The sequence below is a fragment of the Dasypus novemcinctus genome, chromosome 3 (assembly GCF_030445035.2).
Source record: "Dasypus novemcinctus isolate mDasNov1 chromosome 3, mDasNov1.1.hap2, whole genome shotgun sequence".
Classification (NCBI taxonomy): Eukaryota; Metazoa; Chordata; class Mammalia; order Cingulata; family Dasypodidae; genus Dasypus; species Dasypus novemcinctus.
Genome location: NC_080675.1, coordinates 142,824,628 through 142,841,632, shown reverse-complemented (window position 1 = coordinate 142,841,632; position 17,005 = coordinate 142,824,628). Strand labels below are relative to the sequence as shown.

At 42.8% G+C, this 17,005-nt stretch overlaps 1 non-coding gene across 1 annotated transcript; it reads right to left on the bottom strand.

Moving 5' to 3' along the window:
* Window positions 1–4,708: 4,708 nt before the first annotated feature.
* LOC111762482 (U2 spliceosomal RNA) lies at window positions 4,709–4,899 on the bottom strand. The gene has a single exon (XR_002795585.2). It is a non-coding gene; the product is annotated as a U2 spliceosomal RNA (small nuclear RNA).
* Window positions 4,900–17,005: the final 12,106 nt, after the last annotated feature.

Below are 17,005 nucleotides of genomic sequence, written 5' to 3'. Positions count from 1 at the left end.
AATTGGCCTGAAAGAAGGAGGAGTCAGGCAATTAACTAGTCCTGTGCAACTCCCCTAAGGGAGGGGGACGGTAGGAAGTCCTTAATAAGCTTCCAGGAGCATATTTAAGGTTCCCTGCTAGGAGTGGGTGTTCTCCAAGTGACTGAGAACCTTTTTTTTTTCTTTTCTGCAGTGAGTTAAGTCACCAGGGTCCAATTTGAATTTCAAAAGGGAACTCTCACACAGGCTGTCACCGGTCCTGCTACCCTGGGAGAGAAAGCAGAATAAAAAGGGGGAAGGGGGAAACGGACTTTTGCCCAGTGGTTAGGGCGTCCCTCTACCATATGGGAGGTCCGCGGTTCAAACCCCGGGCCTCCTTGACACGTGTGGAGCTGGCCCATGCACAGTGCTGATGCGCGCAAGGAGTGCCTTGCTACGCAAGGGTGTCCCCCGCGTGGGGGAGCCCCACGCGCAAGGAGTGCGCCCGTGAGGAAAGCCGCCCAGCGTGAAAAGAAAGTGCAGCCTGCCCAGGAATGGCGCCGCCCACACTTCCCGTGCCGCTGACGACAACAGAAGCGGACAAAGAAACAAGACGCAGCAAATAGACACCAAGAACAGACAACCAGGGGAGGGGGGGAAATTAAATAAATAAATAAATCTTTAAAAAAAAAAAAAAGGGGGAAGGACAGATTCCTAATCAGCAATTTATCCAAAAGCAAAGAGTCAGTCCTGCCTGAAGGAAAGGGACTCAGATAGCTTTCTGAAGAGATGATCAACCCAACAAGAAAGTTTAGCTCAGTGAAGGCGTTTTTGCCTTGAATATACAAGGTCTCTAGTTCAATTCTCAGCTCCTATTAGAGTAGTGACCTACCGGAATATTGTGAAAGCCTAAAATCTTTCCCTTAAAGATTAGGAACAAGAAAAGGATGCCCACTATCACCCCTCCTATTTAACACTGTATTACAAGTACTTGCTGAACACTGAAGCAAGAAAAAGATATAAAAGGCATCCAAATTGGAAAAGAAGTCAAAATTTCACTATTTGCAGCAACATGAGCCTACACATAGAAAGCCACAAGAAACCTACAACAAAGCTTCTGGAACTTGTAAATGAGTTCAGTAACATTGTGGGTTGTAAGATCAATGCCCAAAAATAATGGGAAGCGGACTTGGCCCAGTGGTTAGTGTATCCGCCTACCACACGGGAGGTCCGCGGTTCAAACCCCAGGCCTCCTTGACTCGTGTGGAGCTGGCCCATGCGCAGTGCTGATGCGCACAAGGTGTGACGTGCCACGCAGGGGTGTCCCCGCATAGGGGTGCCCCACACTCAAGGAGTGCGCCCCACAAGGAGAGCCACCCTGCCCCTGCTTGAAAAAAGCGCAGCCCACCCAGGAGTGGCACCACACACAGTGAGAGCTGATGCAGCAAGATGAAAGGACACAGTTTTTCCAGTGCTGCTGGATAATGCAAGTGGATGCAGAAGAACACAGCGAATGACACAGAGAGCAGACAATGGAGGGGAAGGGGAAAGAAATAAATAAAATAAATTTTTTAAAAGAAAAAATACCATTTACAATTGTAAATTAAAATATCAAATACCTAGGAATAAATTTAGCTAAAGATATAAATTGACTTATACACAGAACACTATACAACACTGTTAAAGGAAATCAAAGAAGATTTGAATAAATGGAAGAATATTCCCTGTTCATGGATAGAAAGACTAAATGTCATTAAGATGTCTATCCTACCCAAACTAATCTACAGATTTAATGAAATCCCAATAAAAATCAATACAGCATTTTTTACTAAACTGGGAAAATTATGAAATTTATTTGGAAGAGAAAGAGGCCCCAAATAGCCAAAGACATATTCAAAAAGAAAAATCAAATCGGAGGAATCACACAACCTGACTTTAAAACATACTACAAAGCTATAGTGGTCAAAACTGCATGGTACTGGTACAAGGATAGACATACTATCCAATGGAACCAGAATGAGAGCTCTGATATAGATCCTTGCATATAGGGTCATCTGATATTCGACAAGGCCACAAGCCCACTCAACTGGAAGAGAATGGCCTCTTCAACAAATGGTGTTTGGGGAACTGGATGTCCATATGCAAAAAAATGAGAGAGGAACACCATCTCACACCTTACACAAAAATCAACTCGAGATGGATCAAAGATCTAAATATAAAAGCCAAGACCATAAAGACCTTGGAAGACAATGTAGAGAAGCATCTACAGGACCTTGTAATAGGAAATGACTCCATGAACTTCACACCCAAAGCATGAGCAGTGAAAGAAAAAAATAGATAAATGGGACTTCCTCAAAATTAAAACCTTTTTCAACTCAAAGGAGTTTGTCAAGAAAGTGAAAAGACAGTCTACCCAATGGGAGAAAATATTTTGTAACCACATATTTGACAGGAGACTAATATCCAGCATATATAAAGAAATCCTATATCTCAAAAATAAAAAGACAAACAACTCATTTAAAAAATGGGCAAGAGATTTGAAAAGACACTTCTCCAAAAAAGAAATGAAATGGCTAAAAAGCACATGAAAAGATGCTCAACATCACTAGCTATTAGGGAAATGCAAATCAAAACTACAATGAGATACCATCTTACACCCATGAGACTGGCAGCTATTAAAAAAACAGAGGACTACAAGTGTTGGAGAGGATGTGGAGGAATGGGAACACTCATCCACCGCTGGTGGAAATGTAGAAGGAGCCAGCCATTTTTGAGGACAGTTTGGCGGTTCCTCAAAAAATTATCAATAGATTTGCCATATGACCAAGCAATTCCACTACTGGGAATATACCCAGAAGAACTGAAAACAAGGACATGAACAGATATACACACACCAATGTCCATAATGGCATTATTCACCATTGCCAAAAGTTGGAATCAACCCAAATGCCCACCAACAGATGAATGAATAAAAAAATGTGGTATATACCTACAATGGAATACTACGCAGCTGTAAGAAGGAATACAATACTAACACACGGGGAAAAAATGAATGAATCTTGAGGACCTCATGTTGAGTGAAGCAAGCCAGGCATTGAAGGACAAATACTACATGACCTCTCTGACATGAATTAAGCTAATCGAGCCATCTCAGAGAGCTACAGTCTGGCAGATAGGCTTACAGGAAATAGGGTAGGGAGAGGAAGGTTGTGAGCCAACACCGACATGGGCAAAACCTATGATAAAGTGGAGGTAAGTAGTTGTACAGTGAAGGGATATGATGAGGGTATAGGGACACTATTGGGTTGGGCTGTGCACACTTGACAGGGGCTAGGGCTGGAAGGAGGGTTTGGATGGTCCATGGAATTGGGGGGAGGGTTGGGGGGGAGCAGGTGTACACAGGAGATTGGGGGGTACATGGTTGGAACTATTATGTTGAGAAAACTCTTTAGACAATATAATAAGGAAGGGTTGTTGGTTTGGGGTGTTAGATGGGGAACATTTGGCACAAGGTGCACCTGGGCCAGGCTTCTAGGGACTGTGTGAGTGCTCATCTTGTCATAGTGTGTTATATCAGTGGGTGGAAACCCATACAATGAATGGGAAGGTGTACCCCCATCCAGGGGAGGCCTGATGTTATCAAATAGAGGGAGGGTGTCTCTTGAGAGCATGGGTGGCTCCTAATGGGGGAAGACAGACTAGTGTGTTGCAAGTATCTATGAATCTTGTCCTTCAAGTAGTGAAGCTTGGTTGTCACTGTGGGCTCTGAGGGAAAGAGGAGAGAGGAATAGAATAGACGGAATAGGGAGCAATTGGGGGACAATGGAAATATTCTGCATGATCGTGCAATGATGGATACAGGCCATGCTAAATTCCACCAAAAATTTATAAAAGTGAACAGTTTAAAATGCAAACCATAATGTAACCTACTGACCATAGTCAGTGGCCATCTTTCAATATTTGTGAATCAGTTGTAGCTAATGTAACATCCACATGTAAAAATATCATTGTTGGAGAAAGGGGGAAAGGGAAAAAGGGGGGGATGTTGGGTATATGGGAGTCCCCTATATTCTGTATGTGACTTTACTGTGACCTAAAACTTCTTTGAAGACATAAAAAAAAAAAGTTGTAAGATACTGAGGAAGAAATGGAAGAGATTGCCTTGCCACACATACAGGACAACACCTATTACAATGATGAAAGGCAAAACATTTAAAAAAAAAATTTTTATAATGTTTTTCGTTTTTTAATACCCAAATTTTTTTACTTTATTTTGGCTTTTCTAAATTATGTATTTTATTTCTAATGTTTAAACCTATCATTACTATTTTATTTTCCTATTAATTGAATATAGTGAATAGGGAAATGTTAGGTTGCATATATAGTAATAGAATAAAATAATTTTCATCCATGGAACTATACTACACAGTGAACCCTAAGTTAAACCATGGACTACAGTTAATAAAACAATTGTTTAAAATATGATTTCATCAAATATAAAAATATACCACACCAAGGTAAGGTGTTAATATTAGGGAGGTATATGGAAATCCTGTATTTTATGCAGGATTGTTCTATAAACCCACAACTTCTCTAAAAAAAATTTTTTTTATTTATTTAAAGAAATAAACATTTTAATTTCCAAAAATTCCATTTAATTCATTTTCAGATCTTTCTGGTAATCTGCAATAGTATCTTTACCTTGCTTATGTTTTTGTTTGTTGTTGTTTTGTTTTTTCCTTTGTCCTCAAAGGGGTACACTGTTCCTGGAGGTGCTGCAATACCAGATTGATGCATGGAATGGATGAAGCAAGCTCCTGTTATATCTCCTTGCTCCAAAAATCCATTTAATATATTGTCCTTGGATAGAGGATGAGTCAGATATTAAACTGATAAGAATAGATACAACACTTGATCTTAAACAAAAGGCCAAGAAGCAATTGCTTTTAAAAAAAAAAAAAAAAAGCTTTGAGATACATTTCACATACCATTAAATTTATCCATTTAAAATACACAATTCAATGGATTTTAGTGTATTAACAGAGTTGTGAAACCATCACCACTATCTGATTCCAAACATTTCCATCACCCCAAGAAGAAACCTCACATCTGTCAGCAGTCACCACCAAATCTCCCCTGCCCCCATCCCCTGGCAACCACTAATCTACACTCTGTCTATAGATTTACCTATTTTTCTGAACATTCACATGAAACAATTATACACTATAGGACCTTTTGTGACTGACTTCTTTCACTTAGCTTAATGTCTTCAAGTCCACCATGTTGTAGCATGCATCAGCCCTTCATTCCTTTTTTATGAGTGAATGTTTCCATTTTTTGGCCATTTTGTTTGACCATTCATGCAATGATGGACATTTGGGTCTTTTCCACCTTTTGGCTATTATGGATAATTCTGTTATGAATATTCCCATATAAATTTTTGTGAGAACATATATTTTCAGTTCTTTTGGGTATATACCTAGGAGTCATATTGTAATTTACGTTTATCAATTGAGAATTGTTAGACTGTTTTGCACAGCAGCTATACCATTTTACAGTCATACCAGCAATGTATGAGGGCTACAACTTCTCCACATCCTTTCCAACACTTATTATTGTGTGTTATAGTTTTTTTTTTAATTAGAGATGTTGGAGTTGACAGAACAATCCTACATAAAATACAGGATTCCCATATACCACCCTATTACTAACACCTTGCATTGTTGGCTGTCTTTTTGATACCTCACTTACACCTTGATTCAATCTTTTATTTATTCAAACATTTCCTATCTAGTTATTTTGTATCTTCTTTCTGATCATTACAATAACTAAATAACTTGAGGGCCCAAATGTGTTGTTTTTTCTTCTGTCGTCATTCATGATCGTTTATTTCCTTGTGTATGTGATGATACTTTTCTGTGAAATGTAAGGTAGGACTTATGTTTGGTTCATTGCTACATCCCCACCATCTAGAACAGGGCTTGGTATTTAATAGGTGCTCAACAAATCCTTGTTGAATGAATAAATGAATTCTCAGGACCTAAGCAGGAGAGGATACCACAGAAAGGATGTACATTTGCCTCTGCTGGGTGCCAGGATGCCGGAAGACCACAGAATGCCTTGCCTTCTATCAGTCAGGATCTCATTAGGAAAGCAGAAGCCAACCAATGTATTCTAAGTGTACCAGTCCAGGTCTGTGCTCCTTTGTCTTCTGCGGACTCCATAAAATTATACTCTTGAGCTAACCCATGCCTGTGCCTTTAAACACAGTGTAGATGGGGCCTTTTGATTAGATTCAGATAAGGGACCTTGATTAGATAACTTGATTGGATCACCTTTTTCTTTTCTTTCCCCTCCCTCCCCACCCATTGTCTGCTCTCTTGTGTCCATTCGCTATGTATTCTTCTGTGTCCACTTGCATTCTTGGCGGCACCAGGAATCTGCGTCTCTTTTTGATGCATCATCATGCTGCATCAGCTCTCCATGTGTGCGGCACCAGTCCTGGGTGGGCTGCACTTTTTTCACACGGGGCGGCTCTCCTTGTGGGGAGCCCTCCTTGGACATGGGGCTCCCCTACGTGGGGGACACCCCTGCGTGGCACAGCACTCCTTGCACATGGCAGCACTGCACGTAGGCCACCTCACTACATGGGCCAGGAGGCCCTGGGTTTGAACCCCAGACCTCCTATATGGTAGGCAGATGCTCTATCAGTTGAGCCACGTCTGCTTCCTGATTAGATCACTTTTGATTGGACTATGACAGTGAGGCGTGACACAGGTTGGGTCTCCACCCTCTTGCTTGGTCTTACATAAACTGAGAACACACAGAAGAGACACACAGAAAAGGGAGTTCTGCCCATTTTGACACAGTCAAATGTGAGAGAGAGGATTCCAGGTTCACCTGCAGCTGCAGAAAGAGAAGCCTGGAGAGGCTCAAGGAGGCGAGATCAGGGAGACGAGACCCAGGGAGATGAGACCCAGGGAGAGATGCCTGATTGCCCACAGTTAACTCCAGGAGAAAGCAGAGAGAGACAGGAAGACCTGCCATCTTGCCTTGCCATGCGGCAGGATGCCAGGATCATCAATAGCTGACTTTGGTGAGAAAGCATCTTTGCCTATTGATGGTGCCTTGATTTGGACATTTCATGGCCTCAGAACTGTAAGCTTCTACCTCTAATAAATCCCCTTTATAAAAACCAGCCCACTTCTGCTATCTTTGCATTGGCTTCCCCACCAAGGCTGAGGCTTCACCCTCACTGGAGAAGATGTGGTCGCAGCACACCAAGGGGCCTAGGCCAGAGCTTGATCTCGGTCGCTGCATAGGAAGAAGCGACCTTGTGGGGCACAGGCGAGCCACAGCCAGCAGGCAGGTGGACAGGTACGCAAATGCATCAAGGGAGTAAGACTGCAATGGGAGGGAAACCTGGAGCACCCAGTGTCCATCCTGAGAGGGCCACAGGACTGTACTCACCTGGCCGGACAGGGGCTGTGGGGTCACTAAGGGTCTGTGTTCTGGGTGCGCCACTGGGAAAGAGCACCACAGGGAATCCCCCCACTGCTGCTGCTCACAGGAGAAGCCCCTTCCTGCCACGGGGTCCCTTCAGTGCCCCCTGCTGGGAAAGCTAACCTCAGGTTCATGTTTAAAGGAATTTTGCCCATTATCACAGAATGGGTATGAAAAAGTGAATTCAGAGCTGAGAGGGAATAAATTGATTCATTGGCACACCAAGTATCTAAGGTTAGAATGCCAGGAAATAGAGGCTTAAACGACTAGTAGAAGGATTGGAGGCACAAAAGGAAGGACCTTAGTCCGCAGCACCTAAGGGGGTGCTCACAGGACTTTCCCTGAGGCCACTCCGAATTTCAAGAGCCCCTGGGACACCTTCACCCAGGCTGCAGCAGCACTAATGCAGGTGATCTTCAAAAAGCACCTCCAGCAGCTGCTGGGAACTCCTGCCTGCCCATTGTCTGCCCATAACACCTCTAGAGCACTGGGTCCTCTTCTTCTCCGCCACCCCTCCTTTCCAAGTCTCTCACAGCTGCCTCTCATTTGCAGACTCCGCATTGGAACCACACGGGGCAGAGGACTCTGGGAGATGCGACTCCTGGCTTCTCCTCTGTGATGCAGAGAGATCTCAGAAGGGGAGAGCAGTGACAACACAATCCCTTTAGAGACTATAACTAACATAGAGCCTTGGGTCAGAGCCCCTCCTTGCCACCAACTGAAGGCTAGGTTTCCCAGGAGCAGTCAATATGAGCATTTAGGGCTGTCCATCCTTCCCTTTGCTTTCCAGTCACAGCTCCCTGCTCCAGTTTCTATTTATTTGCATTTACTGGGGGACCTTCAAGATTTCCCGCATCCCCAGCTTGTAAGGCTGCAAGAAATATTAGTTCTGTATACACCTTAGCCTGGTACAGCTTGACAAATGCTTATTGACCAATTGGAAAACTGAGAACTGCCCCTGGTTAATTGTCTAGCTAATAAAAGGGATCCAGCTTTGCCTGCTGGGTCCATTTAGAATGATGACTCACCCATTGTTTGATGGAGGATCCTGTAGCCAAACCAATGAATAGTTAATTTAGAGACAAGAAACTAAGGCTTTGGCTTTCCATGGAAACTTAATTCCCAAGCAATCTATACATTATGTATAGACTTCCTTGACCTGGTTGTGCTCTTGGCACTCATGAGCCAGGGCAGAACAGCAAGACCATGGAAGGGCAAAGGAGGAGAGATAGGGGTGTGGGGTAAATGACCCAGTTTAGAGATCCCCTTTTCACACTGCAAGGCCTAGGAACCTCCAGGCCAAAGGGGTCAAATACTCATCAGTATAGTATTGCTGGGGACACCACTGCTTTACCCCAAAAGGTAATTTTCCTTGACTCTTACTGTGAGGCAGAGCATCTGAAGTTTTTAAGATGAATGATCAGTTGACATGGTACAGCTGTTTGGGAAACAGTTTGCAGCTTGGAATACAGTTTTCAGTTTCTTATAAAGTTAAACATGGGCTTACCATATGACCCAGCAATTCCATTCTTAGGTATCTACCCAAGAGAAATGAAAACATCTGTGTGCACAAAATTGCATTTGAATGTTCCTAGCAGCTTTATCCATTAATAGTCATAATAATGATGACAGTTTGGATTTGGTAAATCCCAGAAAAGATTATGTTTTTGAACTAATCCATTCCTGTGGGTGCATGAACCTTTGATTACATTAAATTCAGTTAAGGGACCTTTGATTAGATCACTTGATTATATCACTTTAGGGCTTTTGATTGGACTACATCAGTGAGGCGAGACACAGATTGGGTCTCTACCCTCTTGCTGGGTCTTTCATAAACTGAGAACACATGAGAGAGAAAAGACACAGAGAAAAAGGAGTACTGCCATTTTGACCTGACCATGTGAAAGAGAGGACTCCAGGTTCACCTGCAGCTGCAGAAAGAGAAGCCCCAAGAGGCTCAAGAAGACAAGATCCAGGGAGATGAGACCCAGGGAGAGATGCCTGATCACCCACAGCTGAGATCCAGGAGAAAGTAGAGAGAGACTAGCAGATCTGCCATCTTGCCTCACCATGTGGCAGGACTCCAAGATCTGCTAGCAGCTGACCTATAGGAAGAAAACATCTTTGATGATGTCTTGATTTGGACATTTTTGCAGCCTCAAAACTGTAAGCATTGCCCCAAATAAATACCCTTTATAAAAGCCAAACCACCATGGAGCCAAGAGTGCCTACAACTGAAAGCAGGAGGATTGCATCCAGCATCCATGTGGAATCTAAGCCCCCTCTTGATATAGATGTGGAGTGGACACAACCATTCCAAGGTCCACAGGATGGAGGAATAGAATATGGATTAGAGTGGACTTACTGATATTCTATTCATGAACTATAATGATTAGTAATGGAAGAAAATGTGGAATTGGAGTGGAGAAAGTGGCCATGGCGGCTGCTGGGTGTGGGGAATGGGAGGAAGAGATGTGATGTGGGGGCATTTTCGGGACTTGGAGTTATCCTGGGTGATGCTGCAGGGACAGTTACCGGACATTGTATGTCCTCCTACGACCCACTGGGTGGAACGTGGGAGAGTGTGGACTGTGATGTGGACCACTGACCACGTGGTGCAGCAGTGCTCAGAGATGTATTCACCAAATGCAATGAATGTCTCATGATGATGGACGAGATTGTTGCTATGGGGGGAGGAGTGGGGGAGGGGGGTAGGGGTTATATGGGGACCTCATATTTTTTGAATGTAATATTAAAAAAATAAATAAAGACAAAAAAAAAAAAGAAACTCAGCAAGGAGGAAAAAAAAAAGCCAAACCTTTCCAGTATTTTTACATTGCCAGCCTTTGGCATCTAATACAAACCGTAAACTGGAAACAACCCAAATACTCTTCGGCTGGTGCATGCGTAAACAAACCATGGTAGATCCATCAGTGGAAATTATTCAACAATAGAAAAGACTAAACTCTTGTTACATACAGCATGAATAAGTCTCAAAAGTATTATACAAAGTGAAAGAATTCAGATACAAAAAGCTACATAATGTATAATTCCATTTATTAAAAATTCAAGAAATAGCAACAGGGAAGTGGATATGGCTCAAGTTATAAGGTCTCCACCTACCAAATGGGAGGACCTGGGTTCGATCCCTGGGGCCTCCTGGTGAAAAAAGAAGAGAAAGCGTGCCTGTGCGGCAAACCAGTGCCCGCATGGCGAGCCAAGTGCCCATGTGGGTGACTGCATGGCAAGTTATGTGCCCATGTGGTAAGCCAGTGCCTGCACAGCAAGCCAGTGCTGGTGTAGTGAGCCAAGTGCCTGCACGGCAAGCTGAGTGCCCACATGGTGAGCCAAGTGCCAGCATGAGTGCCCATATGGTGAGCCACTGCCCTCACAGCGAGCCGAGTGCTTGCGCAGTGAGCCGGTGCCCATGCGAGTGAGTCATGCAGCAAGATGATGATGCAACAAAAGAGAGACGAAGGGGAGAGTCAAGGTGAAGCACAGCAGAGACCAGGAACTGAGGTGGCACAATTGACAGAGAATCTCTCTCCACATCAGAGTTCCCCAGGATTGAATCCCAGTGAATCCTAGAGGAGAAAGACAAGAAGAGAAGACAAAAAGAGAAATAGATACAGAAGATCACACAGTGAATGGACACAGACAGCAAAAACAGCAGGGCGGGAGAGGGGGAAGAGGAGGGAGAGGGGGAGGGGGAAATAATAAATCTTTTTTTTTAAAGAAAAGGCACACTGTAATAACAGAAAGAATATCAGTGGTTGTCAAGACCTGGGAGTGGAGGAAGGGAGTGATTGCCAAGGCGCATGAAAGAACTTTTTGAGGTGATGGAAGTATTCTGTAAGAATATTGTGGTGGTAGTTACTTGAGAATACACCTTTGTCAAAACTCATCAAATTATACATAAAATTGGTTAATTTTATTGTATGAAAAACACCCCAATAAAGCTAGTTTTTAAAGAAACTATGTGACTCTAAGCTATCATGCTTCCTCAATAAAACCAAATACTAAATTTGAGTTTCTTCTTAGATTTACTTTTCCAGCAGGTCAGTGGGCCTCGGAAGAATTCCTAAGAATCTGCTTGTGAGCCTGTGGTATAAACAGGCTGATGCATGCATGGCTTCTAAAATCAGAGCTTTATGTGGTGTTTTCTGCTTGGAGCGTTCATAGACTCAAAGCCTAGCAAAGAACTGAGGGTCATTCCTATAGCATGGAAAGGGATGCCAAACCACCTGGTAGGATTTCACAAACCCAGGAAATGTCCTTCAGAGGCCCCGCATGTTGGTGCTTGAACCTCCAGCCTTAACACTTCCTCTGGATTAAGCATTGCCTTCTTAGAATCTCCCACTCCAGACACACCTTTTTGGGCCATCAGGTCAAAGAGCATGAGTTGGTAGATCTTCTCCACCTTGAGCCTCCCAATAACCTTGGAAGGACCTGTTTTGATCAGCCCCACTGTACAGAAGAAGAAACCAAGACTTGGAGACTTTGGGTGGCTTCTCCAGGTTCACACAGCCCTGGGTCAACCCAGGTGAGACCAGAGCCCGTCCAAGGTTTCTCTCTTCAAAGCCCTTACTTTCTGAGCCAACCACAAAGACATGGGTCTAGGCAGCATGACCCTGCATTAGAGTGAATGACTGTCTTACTTTTAAAGAATGAGGCTTATGAAGATGCCTCCAAGGACAGTCAAGATTTTCTAAAGACTGACAGTTCTGAGTCTCCTGTAACACTTGAATAGAGGATTAAATGCCAACATAAAGTTCAGAGTTGACAAATTTTTTAGTTTTCAAAGCAAGTATTACTCATTACTCACCATGGCCATGGAAAAATCTCCTCAGGCCTCCACGGTTCAGGCATTTTGGTGTGGTGGTTTCTGAAGAGAGCAGGCCCCAGAGGCAGGATGCCCCGGTTCACCTACGACTAGCACTGTGGTTTTGGGTAGGTGACTCAGCCTCTCTGTGCCTGATTTTCCTCATCTGTAAATCCCAGCAAGTTATTTCTACCTCTTAGGGCTGCAGTGAGCATTAAATATGGTGATATACATAAAGCTCTGCAAATAGTGCCTGGCGCATAAAAATGGTGCAAAAAATATCAGTCATTCAAAATTAAAGAAAAGGAGAAAGGTATCCTATAGGCAAAGCCAGTTGACAAGTAAAGCTAGGCTTCATCTCCTGTAGCCCCTCACCCTTCCCTTCAGTGTCCCAGTCCTCAGGGTGACGGTCCTTGTGTGGTAGTGTTGGCTTGGAGCAATGTAACCCAGAAACACATGTTCTTAAACGTAGTCCACCCCTGTGGGTGTGAGCCCTTGTAAACAGGACCTTTCGATGAGGTTACTTGGGTTAGGTGTGGTCCGCTGCGTCAGGATGGGTCCTAATCCTAGTGCTGAAAGCCTTACAGGGAAGACCACAGAGAGAGAAAAAAGGCCAGAGGGGGCACCCAGAAACTGAACATCACGGGAACCTGGGAGAGAAAAGCCAGGAGAGGCCACATTTATGCATTACCATGTGGTTAAAAAAAAAAAAAAGAGGACCAAGGATCACCAGCAACCAGCTCTCGAATGCCACAGTGTTCCGGGAAAAAGTGGCGTTTTGAAGGTGCCTTGATTCTTGGACTTCCCCCAGCTTCAAAACTGTGAACCAGTAAATTCCCATTGTTTAAACCAACCCATTGCATGGTATGTGCTTTTGCAGTCAGGAAACTTAACAGTGGCCTTTTAGGCAGGCATGACCCAAGAAACACCTTTTTTGGGCCATAATAAATGACAATTTAGAGGTCCCTACGTCAGGCATTTCCCAACTGCCTTTCTCCCAGCATTACTGATTCTTCCCTGTTGATTATTTCTTTCTCTGCCCTCCTGAGTCCCTGCTTCTGAGTTTAGGGGTGTGTAGATGATGACTCCCAGTTAGTGACTACGTCTAACAGGGGCCTTCAAAGCCTTCTGGGAGCAGGCCGGTGAGGGAAAATAAAAGTTACTGAAAGTTCCTAAATTGGTTTGATACAAGTAAAGAGACTGGATTCTGGTCCTGGCTTTGTTTCAAAGGCAATGTGTAACTTTAGGCTTCTGATTCTTCAACTGCAGAATGATGCAACTGGATGAGACCAAATGCTTTCCAGGGAGCCCTGGGAGGTGCCTCAGCCTTGGAAACTGTAGGGACAGAGGGCACCCAGGGCCTCTTTTCTCTTCACTCAGAGTAGCCCCACTTTTTCAGTTTTATACACTGACCTTCCTGACAAGATGTTGCCTTAGCTCAGATTCACAAAGAAGCAGAGCTTGAGGCAGAAGAGTATGTGCTAACACTTTATTAGGAAGTGCAATTCCAGGGAAGCTGAAATGAGGAGAAAAGAGGGTGTCAACACAGAAAGAGGGAGAGCACATCCAGGACTGCATTGCTGAGCTGGCCACCACTTGTATAAAGTGATGCCTAGGTCTTGTGGACCTTCTTTAAAGAAGCTGCATGAACTTTGGAAACTCAGGACAGTCCCTCCAGGAAGAAAGGGAGAAAATTAATTACACACCAGCTCTGTCTCTTGTTGGTCAAAGGTTCAGCTCATAGAACGCCCAACATTCCCACTTTCAAGGTCAGAGGTGCGTGGGGCTGGTGGGGAATGTGGCAAGGAGGACAGGGGCTGTGGGTAAGAGGCAAGGGCCAAGGTGCTACTGACTTGTGCCTGTGAGAGGTCAGGTACTGCTCCTACTAGAGTGAAAAGAAGTGGCATGGACCTGGAAGACAGGCTGAGAAGATCTGAGGTGGTACACTAAAAAGTATCTGATACACTCTTCCAATTGACAAAAATGGTGGTCTGAACTGCTCCAGGAGGCTGTCCCCCACAGAATCTTTGAACAACTAGCAAAAACTTGCAAAGCCATCCCCAAAACTCTGGAAAAGAGTTAAAGGGTTTCAGTAACTGGGCAAGTATCTAATCAAGAAAATGCAGCTTTAGCAACAGCATGAGAAGCTCATGGGCCCTTGCTGGTGCCTCTCCCACACCCTCCCCAACATAGTGTGGGACCAGCCTGTCCTGCTGAGAGCAGATTAATCCCTATGTACACACTGGGGTGCTTGTATGTCATGCTGTTGTGGAATTTAAGAGAAGTTCAATTATTCGAGTATAGAGAGGCCAGGACTCAGGAATGATTTTGAGAAGGAAAAATGGTTTATTGACGGCTGGCGGGACTCGGGAGCTTTCTGTTTGAATCCCGAGCCCTGAACAAGATTTTCAAACGTCTTTTATACAGAGAGGAAAGGCCAAATGGTCCCTTTGTTTCAGTTCTCAATAGGCTTCAATTAGCATATATCTCTTTCACATCTTAGGTAAGCTTTTAGCAAGGACTCCAGACATTTTAGATAAGCCTTGGTTTTTGCATTTCCCCTAAATACTTAAAGTTTATAGCCCTTGCTTTGTTAAACATTTCCTGGGACTGGAGCCTGCTGGTCCCTAAGAGCAGGACTGCAGCCTCTTACCGTTTCACACCCACAAGTCAAACAACTTAGTTATCTCTGAAGAGACAAAGAGCCTTCCACCCATAGCCCACATCAATGCCAATCTATAGGAACGAGGAACTGGTCTCTGGCACACCCACCAGATCTTGCTCTGCAGGCAGAAGCTGCTTGCAGACAGCTCAAGAACTGTAAGAAACAAGTCAATGCAGCCTGGAGCAAGGATTACTGCTTATAGACATACAATAGAGCACCTGGGAGGGACATAGTCTATTTCATAGGGAGCAGAGGGGGACAAAGAAGGTTACTATATCTTGCTAAATGAATCAATTCAACAAGACATAATAACTATACATGCACCTAGCAGAAGAGCCAAAAAATAGATATGAAGGAAATACTGACAAATTTGAACCAAGGGAAATAGATGGTTTTACATTAAGAGTAGAAGAAGACTTCAATACACCACTTTCAATAATGGACAGAACATTTAGAGAGCAGACCAATAAGGAAATGGAAAACTTGAGCAACACTATAAACCTATTAGATCTAGCCAAAATATACAGAACACTTCACTCAAGAGCAGCAGAATATACATTCTTGTCTAGTGCACATAGGTTATTCACCAGGAGAGACCATATATTAAGTGGCAAAGCAAATCTCAATAAATTTTTAAAATATTGAAATCATACAATGTATCTTCTCCAACCACAATAGAATGAAGTTAGAAATCAACTAGAGTGGGAGAACTGGAAAATTCACAAATATGTGGAAATTAAACAACACACTACTAAATAACCAATGGGCCAAAGAAGAAATCACAAAGGAAATTAGGAAATATCTTGAGGAGAATTAAAATAAAAATACAATATACCAAAATGTATGAAATGTAGCAAAGGCAGTGCTGAGAGGGAAATTTGTAGATCTGACTGCTTACACTGAAAAAGAAGAAAGACCTCAAAACAGAGACCTCACAACTGGAGGATCTAGAAAACAAAGAGCAAAATAAATCTAACGCAAGCAAAAGGAAAGAAATAACAAAGATTAGAGATAGATGAAATAGAGAACTTTAAAAATTGAGAGAATCAATGAAATCAAAATTGGTACTTTGAAAAGATCAATAAAAGCAACAAACCTTTAGCTAAACTGACAAAGGAAAAAAGAAAGAGGATGCAAATAATTAAAATCAGGATTGAAAGGAGGGACATTACTACCAACCCCACAGAAATAAAAAGGATTTTAACAGGATACTATGAAACTGTATGCCAACAAATTAGATTACCTAGTTGAAATGAACAAATTCCCAGAAATACACAAACTACCTATACTTAGTCAAGAAGAAATAGAAGATCTTAACAGACCAACAACAATAAAGAGATTTTATCAAAAAACCCCCAACAAAAAAAAGCCGAGGACCAGAAGGTTTCACTGGTGAATTTCACCAAATATTCCAAGAAGAATTAACACCAGTTCTGCTCAAACTCTTCTAAAAAACTGAACAGGAGGGAATACGTCCTAACTCATTCTATGAGGCCAATATCATCACATACCAAAGCTAGATAAAGATACCACAAGAAAAGAAAATTGCAGACCAATTTCCCTTATGAAATAGATACAAAAATCCTCAACATAATACCAGCAAACCAAATCCAACAGCACATTAAGAGAATTATACTCCATGATCAAATGGTAGAATTTATCCAAGGTATGCAAAGGTGGTTCAACATAACAATATTAATTAATGTAATATACCACATTAATAGAAGAGAAAAAAACACACATGATCATCTCATTTGATGCAGAAAAGGCAAATAACAAAATCTAGCACCTTTCTTGATTAAAAAAAAAAAGTAGACAACTAGGAATAAAAAAGGAAACTTCCTCAACATGATAAAGAGCATATATGAAAAACCCACAGCTTATATCATACTCAATGATAAAAGACTGAAATCTTTCCCTCTAAGATCAGGAATAAGACAAGAATGCCCACTGTCACCACCATTATTCAACATTGTACAGGAAATTCTAGCCAGAGCAAGTAGGCAAGAGAAAAGAAATAAAAGGTAACCAAATTGGAAAGAAGTAAAACAAAACTT